The following is a 24,672-nucleotide window of genomic DNA, read 5'->3' as shown; positions in this document are numbered from 1 at the left end:
TGATTCCCACCTCATGTATACATACTCACACTAGCTTTCATTGAGCTAGCACACTAAAAATAATAACATAGTCCAGGTAGCAACCAGCAGCAGCATGGGCTAGCCACCCCAGATACATATCTACGGGAGCTAGACAGGTTTGTACTCGAGGCAACTAGCCCGTGCTGCCCCTCACTGCTGCCCCTCTGAGGCTACTGGAACTACCACAGCTACACTGATATTTATAGTGCTCTAGCTTGATGAGCGCTAGCACAACCATGTCTACGAATCACACCCATCACTCCAAGTGTAGACATACACTAAGTATGTTGGGTACCAACAGCCTTAAGACCAATTTGAAAGTCTCAGCCTAATTTTTGCTGTCCCTCCAACAGCAGTGTTAAAACATTCTAGCATTCCAGCACAAACTGATGTGGGACTGCATTAGGAAAGCTAATCATAGGATCATACCCACCCTTCTGTGGACAGACTATAGTCTATCTCCTCAGCAGTGACAGATTTGCCAAATGAAGTATTGAAGCAAAAAGTTCTCCAGGAACAGAAAGCTGGTGAATGCTACAAAAGGGTTACGGCCTGCCAGACCAGCCAGGAAACCTCAGGAATGTTGAGTCAATGTCTCAGATAGCTGGTGTTTCTAAATCTATATTAAAACGGAAATGTAGCACACTTCAAAACACCACCAGATTCTGTTTAGATTGGGCCTGAGGCACTGTTTACCTCACTTTCCATCCAGAAGACAATCCAACCCACTAATGTATTGAATAAGACAAAGGAAGAGGGTGATATCTTATCTAAATGACATGTTGATTTGAAGGTCCTGTTTGGATCCAGAAAAAAAAAAATCATTGGAAAGAATAGTGGTAAAATTAAGCAACCAATAGTTGAGGTTTTGGTTTTACCTTCCGGTAGCACACAGAAATCCTTAGTAGAAAATAAAACATCCACCCTTTACATTTTGTCTTTCAGACTTGTATGATATTTGGGAGGGAAAAAGGAATTATTACAGTATTTGCAATTACAGAGCTCCAGATACAGATAGTGGTTATCATGTTACCTTTGTTACACAGGCTTAATGCTAGTTTCTCCAGTGTAGATGGGAGTAATAATTTTTCTAATACATATTTGATTCCAATTCCACTCTAAGCTTTAGGAAACGATCAGCTGTTACAGTAATGCCCTGAAGCCAGAGCAATACACAGCATTATCTTTCTTTCATTTCCCATTGAAAGCTCCCTCGGTTTCTCTTACAGTCTCATTGTGCTTGCATCACAATTCTCAAGTCCTTGAATCCTTTCTTGCTTAATTTCCTCTGTGTTCCTTACACCCTTAAATTTCACAGAAACAGTCCCTCTTATTCACTTATAAAAAGAGGCAGGAAGATACAGAAACTAAACCTACTTCACTAACATACATGTATAATACTATTATCACAAATATAATGACCTTCATCTGTTATCAAAGATTCCATTCCGGCAGTGTTTCCTTTACACCCAAGAGTTGCTGCAGGGCAGTCACAACTAGTGACACAAGGGAGAGGTATGCAACCTGACATCCTTCACATATATAGAACAACTCAAAATTCAAGGGTTCCCCCATTTCACTATGAACTTGAATACAGGCCAATTTCAGAAGAAAGCTTTACATGAACTTTTTGGAAAAAAACAAGTCAATTTTCTAATGAATTCAGCTGAGATTTTCCTCTTTTAAAAAGAGCCTAAGGGAGTTAAGCACATAAAAACCCATTGAACCTCAATGGGAACTGGGTGCTCAATGAGAGCTAGATGTCTAATATCCTTGGGTTCATTTGAAAATCCCAACCTTCATTGGAAGTAATGGGCATCCAGGAACTCTGAAAATTAGGCCACTAGTTTTGGGACCCAAATTTGAAAATGTTGACTTCAAGGGGGAAGGATAGCTCAGTGGTTTGAGCATTGGCCTGCTAAACCCAGGGTCATGAGTTCAATCCTTGAGGGGGCCATTTAGGGAACCGGGGCAAAAATCTGTCTGGGGATTGGTCTTGCTTTGAGCAGGGGGTTGGACTAGATGACCTCCTGAGATTCCTTCCAACCCTAATATTATAAGTGCTTGTCCAAGAACTGTGCCTAGAATCTAGGTTTCCTATCTTCCAATCCCATGCTTAATCTAATGGACCATGCACTACCAACAAAAAGTCATTTTTAAAAATAAGTTCATCTTCTGTTCGTTGACTGAGACTCACTTCTGTTTCCTGCCCTTTCTTCCTGCCCTGACAAAAGTGACCTACACAACTTTCAGACTGAAACCAAGAGAACAAGATGATCTGACCCTGGGAACCATCTCCACTTAGATCCACTGGGCTGTGGTTTTACAAAACAAAAACCAAACAAGGTATTTTGTGGGTGGAATGTAATTGTAAGGCACTCAGACATATTGTATATATTAGTAGTTACACTGATCACTAGATGGGTGGATAGACAGATGAAGAAAACAGAACTGTTTTTCACTCTCACTAAAACTAAACTGGGGAAGTTTTCCTCCCAGTTAATGATGAAAAAGGAAAAGTGGTAGTTTGTCCTTATTTCTCGTTAGGCACAAAATGTCCTACAGTTCAATACCTGGGACAAATATTTAGCTAGTGTAAATTATCATAGCCCCACTGACTTCAGTGACTTTCGCCAGCTGAGGATCTTCTCTTTATTGTAACCAATAAATAATACTGGAAGGCTATCGTCCAAACAAGATTAGAGGTAAATAAGTAGTGAGTCATTCTGCTAAAGGTGCCCAGTCTAAGGGACAGCTAGACAATCCCTGAAAGCAATCCAGAAGCCAGGAAGTCTGGATTTGGGGAGTAGGTGGGAAATACCAGATTGCAGTTCAGCTGTACTTTGATCTTCTCCCACCTTTTCCCCATCCTCATGACCACACCAGCAGGATGATGAATGGATTCTTCACACATCCCTTCTCCACAGAAATAGCAACCCCTCCCACTCCTTTAAAAGAACAAGGGGGTGGGAATCAAAGAATCACTTTGAAATTTCATAACATTCAGCCCTGGAGGCAGAAGGGTTTTTCCAATGTAAATTTCTTTTGGTCACTGCAATATGAACAGAAATCTTGGGCAGTCCTGCATTGCAGCAGGGTTTTCATATTTCCTTTGCCTGCCCAGCTATTTATCATTTTCCAATAATCCTATGCCCTGGAGATATTAACGCTCGGTGAATGGCCCTACTCTTCGTCACCCCACACACACACAATAATGTTTCCATGCTTGAAATTCTGTCCATCAATGCTGATTGGAGAAAGAGATAAACGCTGTCTATACTTATGGTAAGTTACAGAAGTCAGAGATGAAAAAGATCTATTAGATCATTGCATCCATGGCTCTGCTAGCGAAGGATATAGGCCCCAGAGAGAGTATGTTTTTAACCAGATTCAATAAATCCTTCTTCATGATGTGGTGACCAACTGAGATATTTCACATCTCCAGTTCTAAAGCTAAAGATTGTCTTTTGGAAGCTAGAGCAAATTAGCAGAAACCAATAGCAAAATTTAGTACCCTGGATCTATTGGGAAAGGAGAAAAACTTCCAAATTGGACAGACAGACTGCAACCACAATTCTTCCCTAGGTGCCTGATCTTAATTCAGATAAGATACTTGCTGAAGTCATCACTTGGACAGCTCTCAACTGACCCTTGTCTGGGATCACATATGGAAAGACAACAGTCACGACAATCCAACAACATCCTTCGAACTAACCCCCAAACTTTTCAGAGGTTCAGAAGAACTTCACCCTTTCCCCCCTTCCTCAGTGGCAGAATCTGGCTTACAAGGGATGTTCCATTCTGGAGCTGTCCAGATGCCCTGCACACAAAAATGGGCAAAGCCACAGAAGGCAAATCCAAAGAGTGCTACAGCTGGCCCATTGCCACTGCCTGGTATTGGGAGAGGGGAGGGAATTGAGTTTTCACCGCAGGAAAGTTTTGCAGATCTAGTAGATAGTGGGAAAGAGTGCCTTTCCCCCAAAGAGCATTTCGGAGGAGGGGAGGGGGGAGCAATGGAGCCTTTTCCTGAAGACACACAAGAGGTACTGAGACTTCTAATTTTCTTTCCTCCCTTCATGACAGCTTCCTTTTCTCTAATGGCAGCTAAGAATCCCCTGAAGACTACTGCTGAGACTAGAGGGAATATGAAACTTCTCAATGAGAAAGGTAGGGCCAACAATGGAGATATCCGCTAAACATCTGAATAAACTTCAGCTAAAAACATTTGCATTTTAGAACACAGTGATACTGTAACACCGACAAACCCTGGTAGTCAGCAGGCGGGATCAAACCTGGGACCTCTGGAGCTAAAGATATGAGCTTCTAATGCATGAGCTAAAAGCCAGCTGGCTCTTGGCTCAGGCTATAGAGCAGACTCATTAATCTTCTCTCTAAATGGTCACGGTACCACTAGAGAAGACAGAACACCACACCCAGAAAGTGTGTGGGTTACATACTTCCCCTAGCTGAGGAAGCGCGTCCCTAGCTTCAGAGACTTCCCAGTTGAAATCCCAGATGAGTCCCGACTTGTAACGCCGACAAACCCCAGTCGTCAGGATCGAACCTCAGACTTGGGAGCTAAAGACAGACACCTCTACTGCATGAGTAAAAGCCATATGACTCTTAGCTAAGATTGTAGAGCAGACTCATTAATCTTCTCTCTAAGTGGTCTCGGTGCCACTAGATGGGACAGAACACCACACCTAGGAGGTGTGTGGGTTACAATACCACAAGAAATCCATTCTGTTCAGATTCATTGGACACCAAGCAGAAGCTGGGAAATCCTGGTGAATCCCAAACCCAAATCTGAATGAGGTGGCACTTAATACGATTTTTGGAAATGTTCAGAAATGGAAACCCAAGCTCCAAGCCCAAAAGATTGAAACCATGACTGCACATGTAGTTACCGCAACTGCATACACCAATAAAGGCTAGGCAGGCACCTACCTAGCTATCTGCAAATGCATGGACACAGTTTGCAATTACACATGCAATCCCCTGAATGTATCTATCCTGGAAAAATGAGTGATGTTTTAAAACATTTTGACTTACAGGTTTTAATTGAAGTGACAAGTTGGGTGAGGTAATATTGATCACCAACTACCACTGGCAAAAGAGACAAGTTCTTCTTCAGCTCTGTGAAGCTCAAAAGCTTGTCTCTTTCACCAACAAAAGTTGGTTCAATAAAAGCCATTTTCCTCACCCATTTTGTCTCTCTCACATCCTGGGACCAAGATGGCTACAACACTGCAAACAACAATGGTTTTCAACAACATATTTTTGAACACCACTTAGCATCTAGGCTGGAATTTCCAAAGTAGCCTAAGGCAGTTATATACCCGAATCGTATTGACATTCAATGGGAGTTGGGCATTTAGCTCCATTAGAGTCCCTTGCAAATCACAACCTTCGTGTAGACAAACACAGTCATGATTAAAAATGGAGTCCCTAGGGTACTGCGACTGTCTGGGCCCAGGATACCTAGAAATCACTTAAGCCCCAGGATGAGGACCATGGCCAACAACTCCACTCCTCAGGCACAGTAGAACTTTCTGTCTTTAGGGTGAAGTTCATCTATGAACAAGACTGAGCTTTTCCAGAGCCCAGTCCCAGACTGTGGAACAAACTCCCACAGGAACTAAGGACTATCACAAACCTCACCACTTTTTGATCCAAGTGCAAGGTGCACTTCTCTCACCTGCTTTATCCAATATAAACACATAGCATGTGCATTTAACAAAACCAAATGAAACTCAACCACTTCACATACAGTCCTCCTGCAAACTCATAGGAGTGGACCCCTCAGTCCAGACCTGGCTGCAACGCTACACTATATTATTCTGGTACTGGAACATCTTGAACCAAGCTTGCCAAATTGTAAGATTTTGGGGAGATTTTGTTTCAGAACAGAGTCTATGAGGAACTAAGCAGAGACCAGATACATAAAAGGATAGATCAAGAAATTCACTATCATACCATGTCATCATCCAGAACTCGATTCAAGTCTCTTGATGCTTGAAAAGCTTTAGCTAACTCTTCTCTACACCTGTCTCGCTGGACATTCTGCACTGCCTGGCTCCAGTTGGGGATGGAAAAAGAACTGCAGAATGATCACTGGTCAACTTCTTGGCACTACCACTGGTCAAAGGAAAAGAGCTGCAAAAACAAAACAAAAAAATACACCACAATTTTAAAGTAATTTCAATTTTGTATTGGAATGAGTTGTGTTTTTTTCAAAGTTTTCCACAAACGTTTCTTACAAAATTTCAAAATTGAAACATTTCAAACATGCTAGGGAAGGGGAAAAACAAACAAACAAAAACAAACACTGGCCATTTAATGCAATACAATGTGTCTGCAGTTTTCCCTTCCACTTTTTCATTTTTCCGTTTGCCACTCTAACTTACCAAAACTTCCCAAGTCTTTTGAAAAATTAAAGTAATAAAAGAATTTTTTAAAATTAAAATAGAAAAATACCCAGATATCACTGCATTGCTTTCAATGGCAAAAAGAGGGAAGTGTACAGGAAGATACGAGGGGAACACTGAAAACCCAATGTCCAAATTATGAAATTTCAAGTTTTGATTAAAAAATTGAAGCTTTCTGCAAAAAAGTTTACAGTTTCAGAAAAAGGCTGTTTTTCCAACCAAAAAAATTTAAATGAAAAAAAAAACAAAAAAAAACCCACAACCTGATCTGCTTGCAGTATTGCTGGCCTGGCCAGGAGCACTCAAGAACTAAATAGCTCATGAGAATAAAAATCATGAGCGAGCAGATTCTCTCATGAGATTTTCAACTTATTTTTGCAGACCCAGAACATTCAAATCATGTGTAGGTTAGTATCCAGACTCATATAAATAGCAGGACTTCACAATAGTTGGAGTTGGGCCTTAAGCAAAACCTTAGAATTGAACACGTTCACACTGCAGGGACACTGGATCCAGATTTTGCTGATTTACTTACTCTGTCTCCCCACCTATCTTGAGGCCATATGTCACAGCTAAAGTTGTACTTGCCAAGGAGGGATTGAAGGAACTCATCTCATGACACCCACCTGAAGGGGGGGTTACTAACACCATTATGGACATGAAAAGCTACATTCTCCCAGTCTGAGAGCATCAGAGATGAACTGTAACCAATCCCCACCTCTTCCATCCCTTTTGCACAGGAGCAAAGCCGTCTGTTTCTTCAGCAGAGCAATCAGAACGGCAGCCAAATTAATTCATCCGGGATCCTTTTACATTTACTGTTCCGCGCAGAGTCGCATTAACTCTGAGCTAATCCTCCAGGGCATCTGATGCTTTTGCTAGGGCGTGGGTGCTATTATCCATCTCTGATTACTGGCAGACATTGAACCCACTCTCTGTACTCCACAGTCTGGGCTTCTCAGATTTCCCCTAGTTAGTATGAGTGGGCCTGTAAAGAGATCAGAGACCTCCTCCTTCTGTAATTGCATTGGGTGTAAACTGTGAATGGTCCTTTTGAGTGATTTTTCTCTTTCCCAAGTACAATTTTATATGTATTTAAAACACATGCTGTATGTATAGAGCTGATATTTCAAACATACCCAGCCTAACTAGACATTTTTAAAATTTATTTTCTCTCTCTCTTGATGTGGTGAGATTCACAGGCTGTGGAAAAAGGGGCTGGGACAAGACAGGTTTGCATCTGGAGCGGGGGAGGCATTCTTCTCTGTGGTCGTCTGATGAATTATCAAAGTCAATGCACAAGGAGTTTGGGGTCCAGAACATTTAAACAAAGATTTCTTTCTCTCTTCTTCCCCTTCTGTCTCTGACTCTCTTGGGGATTTGATTGAGTCATGTTACACTGGCTGCGATTTCACATCAGTCGTCTCTGGCTTTAATAATGTCTTTATTTTTATTGCTATAATTTTTGGCTGCAGCTAGATTCTTAAGAGCTTTGTTGTTAAACTCTGAGCAGAGGCAACAGCATGTACTCAGTGAAATAAGGACCGGGGATGGGAATGATGTGAGGACAACACCAATCTGGCCTTTGGAAGCAGAAATCTCTATACACAGTCAGTCAAACTCAACGTAGGGCTCGGTTAAAGGAAGGCCCACTTTCCTTCAAATGGAAAGCTTGATAAGGAATTTCTAGCATGCCTTTTTCATGAGACCAGCAACTACAGTTGGTCAGAAATTTGTCAGGAAGATTTAATGGGAAGCAAGGAGGAAAATGTTGAGGATAGTTTTGCAAACCATCCCCCCCACCCACCCCCACATCTCCTCCCCACATTTTCCAATCAGCTCTTGAGCTGCTTGAAATCCATATCCAAACTGTGCAGCTCGGGTCCCAATTCAAAGCAAAAAACCGCAACCAAACAAACAAGGTCAACCTCGAAGGCTCCAGATGACAGGAAATCCCTCTGGGGAGGTCCAGGTGTTCAGCCAAAAAAAAAAAAACCCCAAACTTCCCCACCCCTTTCTATAATAATTCTCAGAACCTGCAGCTACATTAGCACATCCCCATGGAGAAAAGGGAAGGAAGGGATTTCATAGGCCAACTCCCTCCCTTAAAGGGACATTTTAAAAAATAAATAAATAAACAGACAGAGAGAACATCTCCATTTTTCAAAGCAGTGCAAATATGAAGCCAAGCAGCATCCTGCCCAAGAAAAAGGAGGAATGGCTCATTAGTGACTTCATTTCATCTCTTTCAAAGGATCATCTTGGAGCCCATCCCAGAAGGATCCTGCTGTGTTTCAATAAACTGACTACAGGGTTCGAAAGCTGAGTCAAAGGCACCTCAAGAACGGAGTCAAGAAAGCAGCCTATGCAATTAGGGATTATTTATTTATTCATTCATTCATTCATTCATGTACCAGAAGACTGTGAGGGGGGTGTGGAGAGAAGCAAGTTAGAGGGCAAAGGAGAGATACACAGCAAGGTTTTTAGGAATTGCTACTCTTTGCCCCAATAGCAGAATACGTAAGCTTTCAAACCAACCCAAGGAATTCTCCTTCAGCAAACTGCCCCACTAATAAAAGGCTTAAACCTCAACATGAAGACTCTCTGGTGAGGGACGGGGTCCAGGCCTTGGAAGAGCTTTTTTTATGATGGAGAGCATTTCATTCAGTTACTTCTACAGAAGCCATAATCTCACTCCAGTAGGATTGATAATGCATTTAATTGTTTGCCATGAACGTTCAAAATAATGAACAAATTAAGCTCCCCACACCACAAGATTCACGGAAAGTCAGACTCATGCATACTCAAATTCTCATAGCTCTCCTTGATTTCCCTTCCCTTTTACACAACTTTCAGCCATGCTATCAGGGAGCAGATACAATAGGTGACCACTTTCACACCAGGACTAATGAAAAGCAAATAGTTGAAGGGGCTAGTTTGCAAACAAGCCACCAGCAGGAAATGCAGAAAGCCTAAAAATTCTGAATGAACCATTTCATAAAAAAACAGCTGCTGTTTGTGAAGGAGAAAACAGAGGCTAAGATTCATCACATAAATTATTCACTGTGATAGTTTGTTTAGCTCATTTTAGTTGGACACATAAGTAATATGGTATTGTTTCCATTCCTTGAGTCAATGGTTGTAACCTTTGTGATCAGTTTTCCAGGATGAAAACTCACATTTATGAATTCAAACTTTACTTCCATGTGTACTCCCTGATATCGGCTTAATTTGCACCTGCAAACATTCTCACTGGGAAATATTCACTAGAACACTGGTAGAAAGTGAACAAAAAGCAGATGGTAAAGGCTGACATTCACCGATGCCACCACTCCGTACCACACACAAGGGGGGGACCAAGACTGTACTGAAACCTGACATGTGGACCTGGTATTGTAAACCCAATGCAGCAGTGAAACAGCAAGCAGAAGGTAATATATACATAGCTAATTGCTGCTGACTGAGAGAGGAAGGAAAGAGCCTTGGTATTGTGGCGCCCCTAAATACTTCAGTTTGCATTACATGGTGCCCCAAAGAGAAGCGAGGAGAGTAAGAGTAGTCATGTGACTCCAATTGCCAGCTGTCCAGGGGAGGCTGAAGAATGTAAGGGGGCTCAGGTTCCCAGGTACACGTTAGTCTCATTCCACCCCACTCTGTTTAAAAAGAGCCCTATCCCAGAGCCATGGAAAAGTGTTTGGTTTGAAAGCAGCAAAAGCATACTGAAGACAACATTGGCTGGAAGAGCCCAAGCTGTGCTCTCAGCCTACTTGGCAATAGATACATTTCTGCAAGGAAGCATTTACTCTTTCTGTTACAAAGATGAATCTTTGTGCTTGGAGAAACTACATTATTTCCATACAAAAAAGCCTTTTGTTTTTGATGGGGGGGTTTTAAATCCGGCGTGTGTGGAATTCAAGGCTGAGATAGACACAGATGGGCATGGCCAGAAGTTCACTTCAGCATAATCTGGTGCTCTGCTTCCTATTTGTGTAACCTAGAGAGTATTTTAAAGGCAAGAGAAAGCAATAAACAAAGTCACTTTGTTTTCACTCGGCATTATTCGGGAGTAAAAAATTTGGATTTACTTCTAGGTGTATTTTTCCGCCTCTGTATAAACACCAGACTTATTGGCCAGTGGTCAGACTAATGTTAACACTGTGATGCCCCATTCACATTGGGCCAAACTCTTTCCTGGCATAAATCCACTGACTTCAGAGTTGCATCAGACTTCAGCAGGTGAATAATTTGACTTCAGTAGGTGACTTCAGGGAGTGTACCAGACAAAGATGACCTAGTAGGAAACAACCAGGTGCACATTCCCAGTAGTAATAAAAGAAGAAATTAGAAAGCAGAAAATAGATGATATAGAAGCACTCTTTAAAAAAGTTTTTAACCACTTTGGCTATGTCTGCACTGCAAAAAGGGGAGTGTTTTGATATTGAATTAGCTAACTCAATGCAAAATCCTAATGGAGATAAGGTAGGTTTTACCCTGTTTTAGTCAGTTAAAGTCAATCCCAGTTGGTGATATACGGTTGCCCACAACTAGCTAAATCAAGGTAAAAAATACTGGTGGTCTTGTCTGCACTGAAATTTTACATCAAGAGAGCTAACTTGATATAGATGTATCAATGGAAGTGAAGATGAAACTTTGAATGAACTTGTTGTGGAATTTCAGAAAATTTGCAAGGTTCTGCCCAGTTTTACAAATTTGCTCTGAAGATGTTACTGACAACATATGAATTATGCAGCTGGTCTTACGGCTACCTATATTTTTTGCAAAAAAATATAGGTAAGTAATTATTATCCCCTTCACACAGATGAGAAAACTCATGGGCTGAGTGGTTAAGTGACTTGCCCAATGTACTCTACCCACTTGACAATACATATAAAAACTCCGTGAACCTATGGCACTTTACAAACTACACACACGTCACCTCATGTACTCGGGGCTCGTCTACACTTACAGCACTGTAGTGGTGCAGCTTAGCGCTGAGCTGTAGCACTTAGTGAAGATGCTACCTTCAGCAATGGGAGAGCTTCTCCTGTTGGTGCAGCTACTCCTCCTCCCTGAGAGGCAGTAGCTTTGTCGACAGGAAAAGCCCTTCCATCAATGCAGAGCTGTCTACACCAGGAGTTCAGTTGGTATAACTGCGTTGTGCAGTTATACTGACATAAGTTTACAATGTAAACCAGGACTAAGGCACCACTACCACTCTGATGAAGCATCAGTAACTGTATAACAATGAAACACTGCACAACAAGGTTTAGGACAGGAAGTGAAGAAAGCCTTACCCAATGGAAACAAGAGGTGAGACTTCAGGTACTGAGCAATAAGTTACCCAGACTAAAATCTGACAACTGGGTGAGCCCATGGGGTCTCATTACCAAGAGTGATCAAGGACCTCTTTTTTGTTTCTCATTCAAAGGAACAACCCCTAGCACCAGTGGTATCACTAACTGCCCCCCGCCACACACACACACCCCCTCCCATCATCATTCTGGGACACTGAGTTGGTGGACCATTAAGTGAATCACCAATGCTTTTTCCTGCAGCACTTGCGTTTTCCTTGGAGGTCTCTCAACCAAGTACCAGACCAGGCCCAACATCTCTTAGCTAGTGAAATGTGACTTGTTTTTGGCCTGAGGTGTAGCAGCACTGAGTGTCTCGACATATCAAACCTGAGAAGGGGGATCAGAGCCAGAAAAGATGTCTGAATTACTCAGCAATTGCATTAGGTCTTATGTTGGTTTTTTGTTGGGGCCCTTTTCAGGGGTGCCATTTGGGGGGGGGCGGTGAGGGCACTATCCCTCCCTCCCCCCCAATTTTGTAGGTGAGGTCTACTCACCCTAGCCCCAGAAGGAGCTCTTAACTGCAACAGCTTGAGTGTGATATGTGATGAGTTCCGAATCTGGGAGCAGCACAGCCTTTGGGGCTGTGAGTTTGTTTATAAACAGAGGCAGATGATTAGGATAACAAAAGGCTTGTCATTAAAATAAATTAAGGATCTATAAAAGATCCTGAAAGCACTGCAAGACACTTCAATTAAAAGATAAGAATAAAGATGAAAGTGGAGAGAGGTAAATAGCGGTGTCCATTAGGGGTCTGTACCTGGACCAGTCCTATTTAACATATTCATAAATGATCTGGAAAAACGGGTATGCAGTGAGGTGGCAAAATTTGCAGATGATACAAAATTACTCAAGATAGTTAAGTCCAAAGCAGACTGGGAAAAGCTACAAAGGGATCTCACAAAACTGGGCAACTGGGCAACAAAATGGCAGAAGAAATTCAATGTTGATAAATGCAAAGTAATGCAATTGGCAAAATATAATCCCAACTATAATACAAAATGATGGGGTCTAAATTAGCTAAACCCATCAATAAAGAGATCTTGAAGTCATTGTGGATAGTTCTGAAAACATCTGCTCAATGTGCAGCAGCAATTAAAAAAGCTAACAGAATATTGGGAATCATTAGGAAAGGGATAGATAATAAGAGAAAAATATCATATTGCCTCTGTATAAATCCATGGTATGCCAACATTGAATAGTGCGTGCAGATTTGGTCATCCCATCTAAAAAAAGATATATTGGATTTGGAGAAAGTACAGAGAAGGGCAACAGAAATGATCTTGTGTATAGAACACCTTCTGTATGAGGAGACATTAATAAGACTGGGACTTTTCAGCTTGGAAAAGAGATGACTAAAGGGGGGGGTATGATAGAGCTCTATAAAATCATGAATGGTGTGGAGAAAGTAAATAAGGAAGTGTTATTTACTCCTTCACATAACACAAGAACTAGGGGTCGCCAAATGAAATTAATAGGCAGCAGATTTAAAACAAACAAAAAAAAGTATTTCTTCACAGTCAACATGTTGAACTCTTTGCCAGGGGATGCTGTGAAGGTCAAAACTATAACAGGGTTCCAATAAGAACTAGATAAGTTCATGGAGGATAGGTCCATCAATGGCTATTAGCCAGGGTGGGCAGGAATCCAACATCATGTCCCTCGCCTCTGTTTGCCAGAAGTTGGGACTGGGCAACAGGGCAACTTGATGATTACTTGTTCTGTTCATTCCCCTTGGGGCACTTGGCATTGGCCACTGTTGGAAGACACGATACTGGGCTAAATGGACCATTGGGCTTACTCACTATGGTCATTCTGATGTTCTTATATAGAACCCAGATATGTCTGCTCCCTGCTGTAACCCACTACACCCTGCTGTCCTCCCAGAGCTGGATAGAACCCAGGAGCCCTGATGGGGTCTCTCTCTCTCCACAGAGTTAGTAATAAAGAAAGAATATAGATTCAAATTTTAAATGTAACTAGTGTCCCTTAAGTGACTTACCACAAGATGTCAGAACATGTTATTAGAGCTGAGTGGGTCTAATATTTATTTAATTTTCTTTCTTTCATAAAGGAATTAGATACAGGACTCCCGTCAGCTAATTGCTAAGTTATCTGCCAAAAACCTAGAGTTTTCAAGTGCCTAAGTTGCCCCAGGAATCATGGTTAAAGTTACCGTCCCCCACCCCCACCAAAATCTGAAATGGTGCCCCTGGCCCTTTTACTCAGTACAAACTGCCCTAAGCTGTTTAGTTTGTTTATTTTTGTGGTAGTAGCGAGTGGTTAGCACAGACACCCAACTCAGTCTCTCTCTCAGAGCTGCTGGGTGCTTAACACTTGTGAAAAATCTTCTCATACACGGCGAGCATACAGGTTGGTAAAGGCTCAGGTCAGTGGCGTAGCCAGGTGGAACGAACAGGGGGAGCAATCACAAAAAAAGGCACCACCCGCTGCGGTGCTTTTACTCACCCAGCGGCGCTTTTACTGATGGGGCAGCGCTCTGGGTCTTCGGCGGCGGGTCCTTCACTCGCTCCACGGGTCTTCGGCAGCGAGTCCTTCAGTGCCGCCGAACACACCCGGAGCGAGTGAAGGACCGGCTGCCAAAGTGCCGCCGGGTGAGTAAAAATTAAAAAGGTGCAAAGAAATTGAAAAGGCGCCACTTGTGCTCAGTGGGAGAGTGGCCGCTGCCCCGCTCCCAGCCTAGCTACGCTATTGGCTCAAGTTTCTGGAAGTCTAGATCCAAGTTTTTCTTTGTAGAAGACAAGAGGCGTTAACTAACAGAAAAAATATGCACAAGAAATAAAACAATAAATGGGGGGGAAGGCTCCATCTCGGAGCCTCCACCTTCAGCTCAGCACTGAATGAAAGGGATTCCAAGCTGCTTTACGTGCTTTTGTTGACTTCCTTTCCTCTGTTGTCGCTGATTGTTTCGTCTTTTGCAAGGCTGAAATGGTGGGGAGGGGGGCTTTGCATGTCAAGTATTGAAGTTTGCCTTTGAAGGTCCCTTTTTCAGATGGAAAAAGGAGCTTCAGGTAGAGCTTCCAAAACCAACTTTGACCTACCAAGTTTGACTAATCCTTTGTCATGGTGGCATTTTGCCACATAAGGTATAAACCGCCCCCCTTTAACACTCAGGAGCCTGTGTTTTTACCCCTTTAATAGCAGTCTATTTTCTCTCATTTCATTGCATGGTTTTTGGTTTTGTTTGGTTTGTTTTTCTGTTAGGAACAAAGAAATTCTAATGAAAGTGATATTAAACCAGTAAGACCGTAGAGATAACATGCCTGTGATTCAGGAGGATCAGAGAATAGCTATATTCTGGGTCACCATCAATAATCCCATAAAGAGAATATATGCATTTTGTATATAATTCCGCATTTCCAAAGTGCCCGTCATTAGAATATCAAGGCATTCAAAATGCAACTGGCGCATGACCAGAGTGGGTATCAAAACTATGACCTTTGCATTATTAGCATCACACTAACGACTGAATAGCCAGGCAACACACATTTGCAGGCACTGTCAATAATGAGCTTACACATAGTGCTTTTATCCTAAGGGAAGTTTCATTGACAAGTAGTAACTAGTGGGGTAAAACAGAAAAACCGCCTGGTAGAACACAGCAAACCTAAACAAGCATTTAGGAAGGAGAGAGGGGAATACCTTTTCTAAATCCAAATGAAATTTCAAGAGAATTTAAATAGGCAGAATGCAATTACCCAAGTCAGAATTTACCCAGGTCCCTGGAATTAATCCCTTACTCTCATAAAAATTGCCATGAGCTCTTTAATTACCAGAAGGGGTCAGGACATCAGCTTCACATCTCAAGCCAAAATATGGTGTGAAATGTATATGCAGTGTTAATTACCAACGAGTAGTGGGAATCCAGGAGGGTTTAAAATTCTGATTCCCAAGGGAGGCTACTATTCATTTTCATGGATGGGCTTGTGTGATCAGACTTGAGCATCTGCCTCCAGAATCCAAGATAGACCACATACAATATGTTGATTCTAGCCTTGTAGTTGTCTATAAACCGACGTTTAATGCAGCACAAAATGAAAAAAACCAACGAATTCCTTATCCAAGTTGTGCGTCTGAAAAGCCAACCATCAGATAAGAACTCCTATACCAGTGAGTTTATCCTATGTCAGTGAGTTTACAGGAAAAACATGCACAAGCCTTATCTATACTAGCTTGCATTGTGCATCTGTGCAAAATATTACAACAAATTCAAGAGAAATGTCTGGGAGGAGGGGCTTCTTGGAGGAACCAACTAACCCAGTTCAATTTGTTTTTGCATTTTAAGTATTCAGAGAAAGCACAACCTGTCTCCACTCTTCCAAATTACTAACAATGCAAAATGTGAGGAAGATATCATATGTAGTTGCTCCAGAGAACAAAGACAAGGAAGAAGTGGTGGATCCCAAATCATTTCCTCCAGGTCAGAAGTTGAACTCATGTTCAGATTCAACTGGAAATCCCATGTCTAAGATCAAGAACACAATGTACTTATTTGGATTAAATAACAGATTTGAACCTTCACCCAGAGCTGAAAGCAAAATGAGAACTGAACCTTGGGTGAGGTTTAAAAAAGTCTAATTTTTTAGAGATAGGGAAAAGCCAGATCTATCCACCATCAAATATTGGGGGTCTTTGTAATCCTAGCCCAGATCCAGAGTTTGCAAACTCCCCTATCTTTAGAAGGTGCTGAACCAAAGCTCCTAATGTTGTTAGGAATTTAGATCAAGATTCAAATGTTGCCACTTCACCCCAGGCCTATTTATTGCTACCACACCCCTACCTACCATTTTTCATTATCACACTCTCTTTCTCGCTGTACTTCTAGTGGTCCAAAAGTGAAAGTGATGAAATGGTTTGAGCAAGAGCGCTCATGCAGCAATCTTAGACCCAACCAGAAGTAGGAAGAACCAGACCTCTTGCGAGAAAAGCTTCTCAAAGCTGGTCTATACAGATATAAAAAGCCAGCAGCCTCTAGCACCTTGTCAACTCAAATATTCATTATTGTTCCCACAAGTGGATCGGCCACGGTGGGAAATTCTAGGAGGTGGGGGACCAGCTAATAGAGACCAGGCCTTTTTGTTTGCTTGCATCTGTATAATCTGCAGGCAGTAGCCACATTTAAGAATGGATTATTAGAGTGATTGAGTAAAGCAGACTAGACTTTACTGGTGATATGCTCAGTTCAGCCTCTGAAAAGTGTTTCATCACACTTGAGAATTAGTATTTCTACAAGGTCCAACTCTTACACATTCAGACAAATAATTTATAGTCCAATCTGTATTAGAACCATCCAATGGATTTCTAATACTTCAGAGAACGTTATAGCTCTTATCAACTTCAGGGCCAAACGCAAGACCCATCTTCTTTGCTTCAACTTTGCTCCTAGAGAAACAACTGACTGCACACCTTTCCCAGCACTAGAGGGAAGAAAAAAACCACCAGGTCATGTGGCTAGATTTGAAAACAACATTAGAAAAAGATTAGATTAATTTCTATAAATAATCTCAGAACCCTTTGAGACTCCAGCAGAAAAATGGGATGAGGAAAAAAATGTTCTCCACCCTCAAGTCCTCCATCTACCTGGGTTTGAGGTGGGAACCAAAACAACCATGATCTGGAAAGAACTTATTGCAATCTTTGCAGAGGAATACTGGTGGCAAAAACGCAATCTACCCAGCAATTTCCAGCAGTCTCATTTTCACTCCAGCTTGCGGTTCCCTTTCAATTATCTATGTACAAGCCTATCTCCAGGATCCAATATAAATCACTACAGTCAAAGCCCTTGAAATGCTTTCCCCAATCAGCTCAAATATATGTCATTGGGTGCACCTTAGCAATATTAACTTTAGCTTTGTGGGTACTGTAAAGTAAAAGGGGATGTTTTAAAGATGTTGAGAGTCAAGTCATTTTACACCTAAAATTACTAAAAAAATACAGTCTACAAAACCAAGAAATAGTAGGGACCAAACCTTAATAATTGTCTCTCTCAATGCCAATTCAAGGAGAAGACTCCCATTGCCAATTCAGGGTCATGATTCCTCACTATTTCAGTATCATAGGGCTCTAGCTCTCATCGTGTCTTCAGGAGCATTGTGATTAAACACAAGCAAAATAATCACAATTATTAACTAGGACTATTTTATTATTAAAGGAACAGAGAAAATACAGAACACAAGCAACAAAAATGGTAACTTCAGTTCCAATCTCAGTATTTAAGCATGTTGAAAAAAAGCACAGGAGAAACAGTTATGAAAGCTGGTTCCCGAGCTTGACTCAGGTAAATCTTTCTACTGATCTGAATGAGGCAGCACTTCACATGAATATCTGTAGATGCTTGTACATGCCAGGAGCATGTTCCTTACTATTTTGTAATGAACTATATAAACGTAAGAACATTTTATTCCTGTAACCATGTTTTGGAATAATCCATTATTTCCTTTTATGTCCCTATGAATGATATGTTGTGGCATAACGCATCACAGTATGTTACAGTATCAAAATGCAACAGCAGTAACTGGATGAATTTCAGTTTCTCCTATTCAAAATCCAGGCCCTCACAGCAAGCCCCTCCCCTGTTAATAGACAGTCAACTCTCACCTCTATTCCTATACAAAAAAGATACCCTACACATACAAACATCTACAGCATGTCTACGAATCTCTGTATACTTCCATAAATATCCTTGCACCTGTATGCATCACTTCACATACATGTGTACCCAGACACCCTCCACACATCCACCCCCTCTAGTCAGGTACAGTACATTCAATGTGCTCCCTCCCAAAAACGTTCATGTGCACTCACACCCTGCACATGCATTTACACATTAACCTACATCTGCACAATCCCTACAAGGAAACATGCTCACCCCTACAGTATATGCACACTTAGTTATATCTGCATAAATATAATTCTTTCCCCCCCTCCCCTTAGCACACGTGGATATGTTTAGGTCTTTAATGCAGTAACACAAATGCACACATACCCAAACATAAGTACTTACATGTGTTTAGGTGCATGTGTGTGTATATGTAACCCACACACCTTCTAGGTGTGCTGTTCTGTCCCATCTAGTGGCACCGAGACCTCTTAAAAAGAGAGAGTTAAATGAGTCTGCTCTACTGCTTTAGCTAACAGCCAGTTGGCTTTTAGCTCATACTGTAGAGGCTCATGCACTAAGCTCTAGAGGTCCCCGGTTCGATCCTGCCCACTGATGACCATGGTCTGTCAGCATTACATACACACATGTTCATAAACTACACAGCCTCCTGGCCTTCATATATTTGACTAGCCCAGCAGGGGAATCTGTCTGTCTGTCTATACAGCATTTACCTACATACCATATGCATACATTCCAGTTTAGTTATCTGCTCTTGTATTTACATGCATATCTTCATGTCCATTACTTGCAAATCTGCATGCATTCATGAGTCATCCCAAGGACATGCACGTGTCGGGGAATTCACAGCCTTTGCATTGCAAAGGGGAAATTGAAAAGTTCTCAAATCACTGGAGAAGCCACTCTCCAGATACTCCTGATGCACCAGCTGTAGGAATGTTATTGCATGGAAATCATAGCAGGGCACATGCAGAGCAGAAAAACAGGGCATCTTGCCTTTTTGCCTTCAGTGTTTGATGACTCTTGTATTTCTCTCTCCACGCCCTTATTTTTTGTCCTTTTCATTAAAGAAAATCCAAATGAGGAGGCATTCAGGTGCTTCTACCTCTGGAGTTTAGGACTATATGGGTGAGACCAGAAACAGGAAGTCTGGTGCCACCAGCAAGCCGAGCCCTGAAGTTCAAGAATAAGAACTGCTATCAAAGAAAGTCCGGAAGAGGAATGCAACTTCTGAGAAAACAGAGTGATCTTTATCAGCAACTTATTCTGAGCAGTTTTGTTCTGGATAAACATATACAAAGTATTATTAGACATCACAGAGAAGAGGAATACAAGACAAAGATAAAGGCTGAGGATTTTCAAAGCTGCTGAGGAGGTTTTGATGCACAATTCTCAATGACATCAATCAGAGGTGGGAGTCTAAATCTCCTAGGTGGCTTTGGAAATCTCAGCTAAAAAGCACAGCAATATTATTTTTATAAATACATTCCTTGGTGAATGAAAAACTGTTCTTTCAAGGTTTTTATTTTATATTATACACACACACACACACAAGTATGTTAGAAAGGTGCTCAGATACTGAGGGAGATGGAAGTCTATAAAGAAAAATAGGTGGACTTATTACTTAGATCAGATAAATAAAAAGGAAAAAAGGCTGAGATGCATCACCTTGCAGACTAAGGCCTGATCTTGAGCAATGCTGTGCATTCTCGACCCCTATGTACTTCAGTGGAAGGGAGGGTGCACTGTAGCTCAAAGGTGCTCAGCACCAAAGAGAACGGGTCCCCAATAAAAATATTTCACCTGCTATGTGCATCCAGCTGGACAAGGCAGCCTGAGTCTTTCCCCAAGTATTAAAGGCAATGTGGAAACTGGATTAGAACCACCACCAGACAATGAAATGTTAATCGGGGAAAGCGGCTGCTTGCTTTTGGCCTTACTGGGTCCAACACGAACCTGCAATGTGCTGTAGCATCCCCTTTCTAACCGGCATTTTACTGCATAAAGCCAATTCCTCAGCCAACAACAGGAGAGAGAACGTACTGAAATAAGACAGATTTGAACAGCCCTGCATAGATGACATTAGCAGGAGAGTGGAAGGAAGATATAATGTGTTCTGGCCATTAGAGACCTGGATTCAATCTGGGCCATGTCCTACGTTTTGAAGTTTGTTTAATGGTTTTAATTTCATTCCCACCTCACTAAACGCATTTGTCAACTTCTGCTCAGGCAGTGCGGGTGTCATGTATCCTGGCAGAGCTGCAGGAAGGCAAAGGTTTGGAAGAACATGGGTGCTGTATCTGAAAGTATCTTAGCAGAGTTTTACAGGCTCCAGTACTGAGAAATGGGAAGAGCTGCTGCATCTCAGGATTAAAAGTGCACTCTGTCACATCTGTGTAGGAAAACTTGCTCAGTGTCTACCCACACTGTGCCAGAGTCTTTTCTGTTCCCAGAGTGATCAGTCCCTGCTTAAAAAAAGAGGGGTCTGAAAAATCCACCCAAAAGTGCAGAAAATCTCTTACTATGGAGGCAGCACATTGAAGATGTAAAATGTTCCAAGTTGACGTCTAGCTGCACCAGCCCGCAAACCGTTCCATCTCTGTATCTAATTGGGAACAGAGCTGCCTTGTGGCTTGGTTTTGGGCAGAAGAGCTGCTATAAGTGGGGGGGAAGGAAAAAAAGTAACCACGAGTCACTGTTTCTAAACACGTTCAAAAGATTATCTGTTCAGTAACTCACAAGTATCTGGACAACCGAGGGTTTGTACCCAGAAGAGAAAAAAGTGCCTAGATTTTATTTTTATTCCCATCAAATGCACCTAATTATAAAAATGTTAAGAAATGCACCTTACTTTTTTATTATTTGAAATTTAATCCAAAAGATTTTAAGGCTAAAAGGACAGATTTTTGCTTTCATGCTGGCCTTTTGGATTGCTCCACACTATAACTAGAGATCACAGGCAACCTCAAGTCATCATGGATGTTCAACAGAGTGAAGAGTTCAGCAAGAGGTTAGGTTCTAGAGCCACATGTTCTCTGAATCATTTAATCCAGGACAAAGTCCAGCTGCTCCGGCAGAGGGACTGTGGTCTATAGGCTAGCAAAAGGAACTGATGAAATCAGCCCTCCTGGGTTCTATTCCAGGTTCTTCTACTGACTTGCTGTTTATCCATGAGCAAGTCCCAAACCGGTCTTCCTCACATTTTAAAATGGGGCTATTACTCACGGTCCCTCAGAGGGGTGTTGCAATGAATTCACTCATGTTTGTAAAGATGAGATTCTCCTACAAAGTCCACCAGAAGGTCCCAAGATTGTTATTGATAAATGAATTGAAATAGCAGCAGTCAGTAACTCCGTAGATTCCAATTTTCTTCAGTCATTAACAGATCCAATGGGTGAATGAACCAAGAATTTTAAAATAAATGGTAAAGGCTCCACGGGGGCAAGAAGTAGTGGAGGGGGTTCCGACAGATGTTTATGAGAAAAGGAAGTGCGGGCATAGAAATGTCATGCTTCAGGGCATAAGCCAGCCTATAATGAGGGCTAGGAGTAAACTTTTGCTGAAGGCAGATTATCTCAAAACAATCCTCTGAAGCAACTGGAACCAGTTACCATCAGATAAAAGGTAGCTGGATTAGATGCACCATTGGTCTGATGCAGCAGCGCAATCTGGAGAAAAAAACCTCTTTCTGTGCCAAATCATGTGAAGTGCTTAGTGCCCCTACCAGATTCTGAACTGTTACCTCCCACAGAAATCACTTTGCAAGGAGTTCTTTAATACTACGCAGGCTTGCTCTGCTGAGCTGATCCGATACAGCTGTAGTGGAAGGAAAAAATGTCCCATTCCCTTCTGGAGCATGGATGCAAATTGGAAGCAGGGACCATCTTTTTGCTGTGTGTTTGTACAGCGCCTAGCACAATGGGGTTCTGGGCGATGGCTAGGATTTCTAGGTGCTAAGGTAATACATATAAATAATAATTGAAATCACCAATTCACCTATCCCTAGACAGGGAAAGAAAAACCTCTTTAAAGTTTGCATTTACAAATTAACACAGTAGATATGAACCCAGGGAAATGACCAGGAATTCTCTTGCCTGTAGCACAGCTAGTTTTCCCCATACAGACATAAATGATGCTCATCAATAGAAATGTGATATTTCGGAATATAAAAGAGAAACAAACTGCGCTTACTAGGTCTCTTCTGGTTCCCGTTTAATTTCCTTTGTCTAATGTAAACTCACTGGGCTATGACTAACAGCTAACATATAATTTCTAATTGTATGGCATTATGTTATGTTAGTACAAAAACATTATCAGAGCCAAGGCAGACAGCAGCAAATAGTTCAGTCTTACTGGGGATTAGATAGGAATGGAAAAATACCATCAACATCAAGTACATTTGTCGGGGAAGTAGATTAAAAGTCAAGTTTAATGGGAAAAAATTCTCCCCATCTTCCACCTCCTCCTTGTTAGTTGTTAGAACTGTTCTATAAAGCAAATGGAACATATTCACATTTACTACAGAGCTGTGGAAAAGGAAGCTGACAAACATGGCAAATACTATTTGCTTTATTAATATTATTATTACTATTAAGAGAAACACTATATATTTTCTGTATAAATGACCTAAAGCTCTATACAAAGCTATCATCGGGGCCCCAAATACCCTGGGATTATGCAGCCATAGAATTAGCTGTAGAATCACCCCTTGCTCTAGAATTGTGCTCTAGAGTTTACGTTTCAATTATGAGGCAGATCCCCAGCTGGAGTAAATACTCAGAGTTGCACCACATGAAGACCTCACCACATTGTGGAAAACCCACGAAAATACAAACTGAGTGTAAAGCAATGCAGTGTTGTGTTGCTGAGTCTGCAGACCGCCTGAAACAATAGCTCTGAGAAGAGTGAACTGCCCTGTTCATCTCAGTGGTTAAATGTGAAATCCAACGATTGACCTTTAAATGGTCTACACACTTAACAACTTAATTGCTGAACATCTTAGAAGAAACATACAGCAAAAATTCCCAACTGCCTTGCACACTTACCCAGGCTCCAAATTCTCCACCTGTCCCCTACCCAGCTGATAAAAACCTTCAGTTTCCTCTCTGACAACCTTGCCAATACAGCACAAAAATCAGCATACTGAAGATAGAAAATGTGGGGACATCATAAAATAAATTTAATTAAATATCAAAACAAACATAGGGGCTACTGCACTCATTTTCTTTTTCTGCTTCATATTTAATTCAGTGAAACCTCCTGTTAGATTTAAATGAAGCTGACATAGAATTTCCAGTACGCTACCCCACCTAAGGACCCTGCTGCAGAGTCTAGGTTCAGCCTGCTGCTGAATATATACGGCCAGAACTGTAGTAAGATCTTTGGAAGGATTGTAAGAATAAGTTAGAACAACTCATTCATTTTTGCAAGTTCCTGTCTTCAAATGACTGAAAGTAAGGACTAACGCTTACATCTCTGACCATCTTTCACATATATCTTTCACAAGTTTCCTCTTGCAATGTGTACTTAGATATACAACCCACTGCTGTGACTATGCCAGATGTTGAATAAATTGAATGGGGTCAGGCCTGGGAAGGCAGAATACATTTATTTGTTTATAAGGCAGGGGCCTTGTAGAAAAAAATAACAGATGATCATGTCATTAAAGACTATCATAATGCATACAACCCAGGGGGCTGAAGTTGCCAGAATTAAGGTTGCCCATGCAATTCCCAATTTTTGAGAGCTTGGGTTTGCAACCTTAATCTTCTCCATGTAGTTTTTTGGATGTAATTTCCTAGGTTTATAAAAAACGCAAACAAAAAACCCAGAAATGATATCATATGGAACCAGATTTACTCCCACGTTACTAATCAGCAGGCCAAGTGCTTTTTGATCCACAATCCACAGCACAGACCTTTGCCACTTAAACTAACCAAGTAAATGAGCAATAGCAAGTCACCATTCTTTATGTGGGCCAGTCATTAAAGGGGGTTTCACTGCTATTTGATGACAGCAGAGGAATGTTGAGACCCAGGAAACCTGGGTTTATTTCAGGTTCTGTGGGGAGTGTATTCAAGTGGTTACAGAGACTTCTGACCCACTATGTGACTTTGAGCAAATCACTTCACCTTCTGGGCCTATGCTTGCCTTCCCACAAACTTTGTCAGTCTTGTGTATGTAGACTGGAAACACTTCAGGACAGGGACTGTCTCTTGCTATGTGTGTTTGT

The 24,672-nt window shown here is 41.6% G+C and overlaps 1 long non-coding RNA gene across 2 annotated transcripts in view; it reads right to left on the bottom strand.

The window, feature by feature from the left end:
* LOC122174506 (uncharacterized) overlaps positions 1 to 24,672 on the bottom strand; it is a 172,183-nt gene that overhangs the window by 73,336 nt on the left and 74,175 nt on the right. For both annotated transcript variants that reach the window (XR_010592251.1, XR_010592250.1), the window contains exon 4: positions 5,998 to 6,177. This is a non-coding gene — a long non-coding RNA (uncharacterized LOC122174506). The remainder of the gene's footprint in view (positions 1 to 5,997; positions 6,178 to 24,672) is intronic.

Source organism: Chrysemys picta, chromosome 13, assembly GCF_011386835.1.
Source record: "Chrysemys picta bellii isolate R12L10 chromosome 13, ASM1138683v2, whole genome shotgun sequence".
Classification (NCBI taxonomy): Eukaryota; Metazoa; Chordata; order Testudines; family Emydidae; genus Chrysemys; species Chrysemys picta.
The sequence above is the reverse complement of the archived record's forward strand: the minus strand, read 5'-3'. Positions and strand labels throughout refer to the sequence as shown.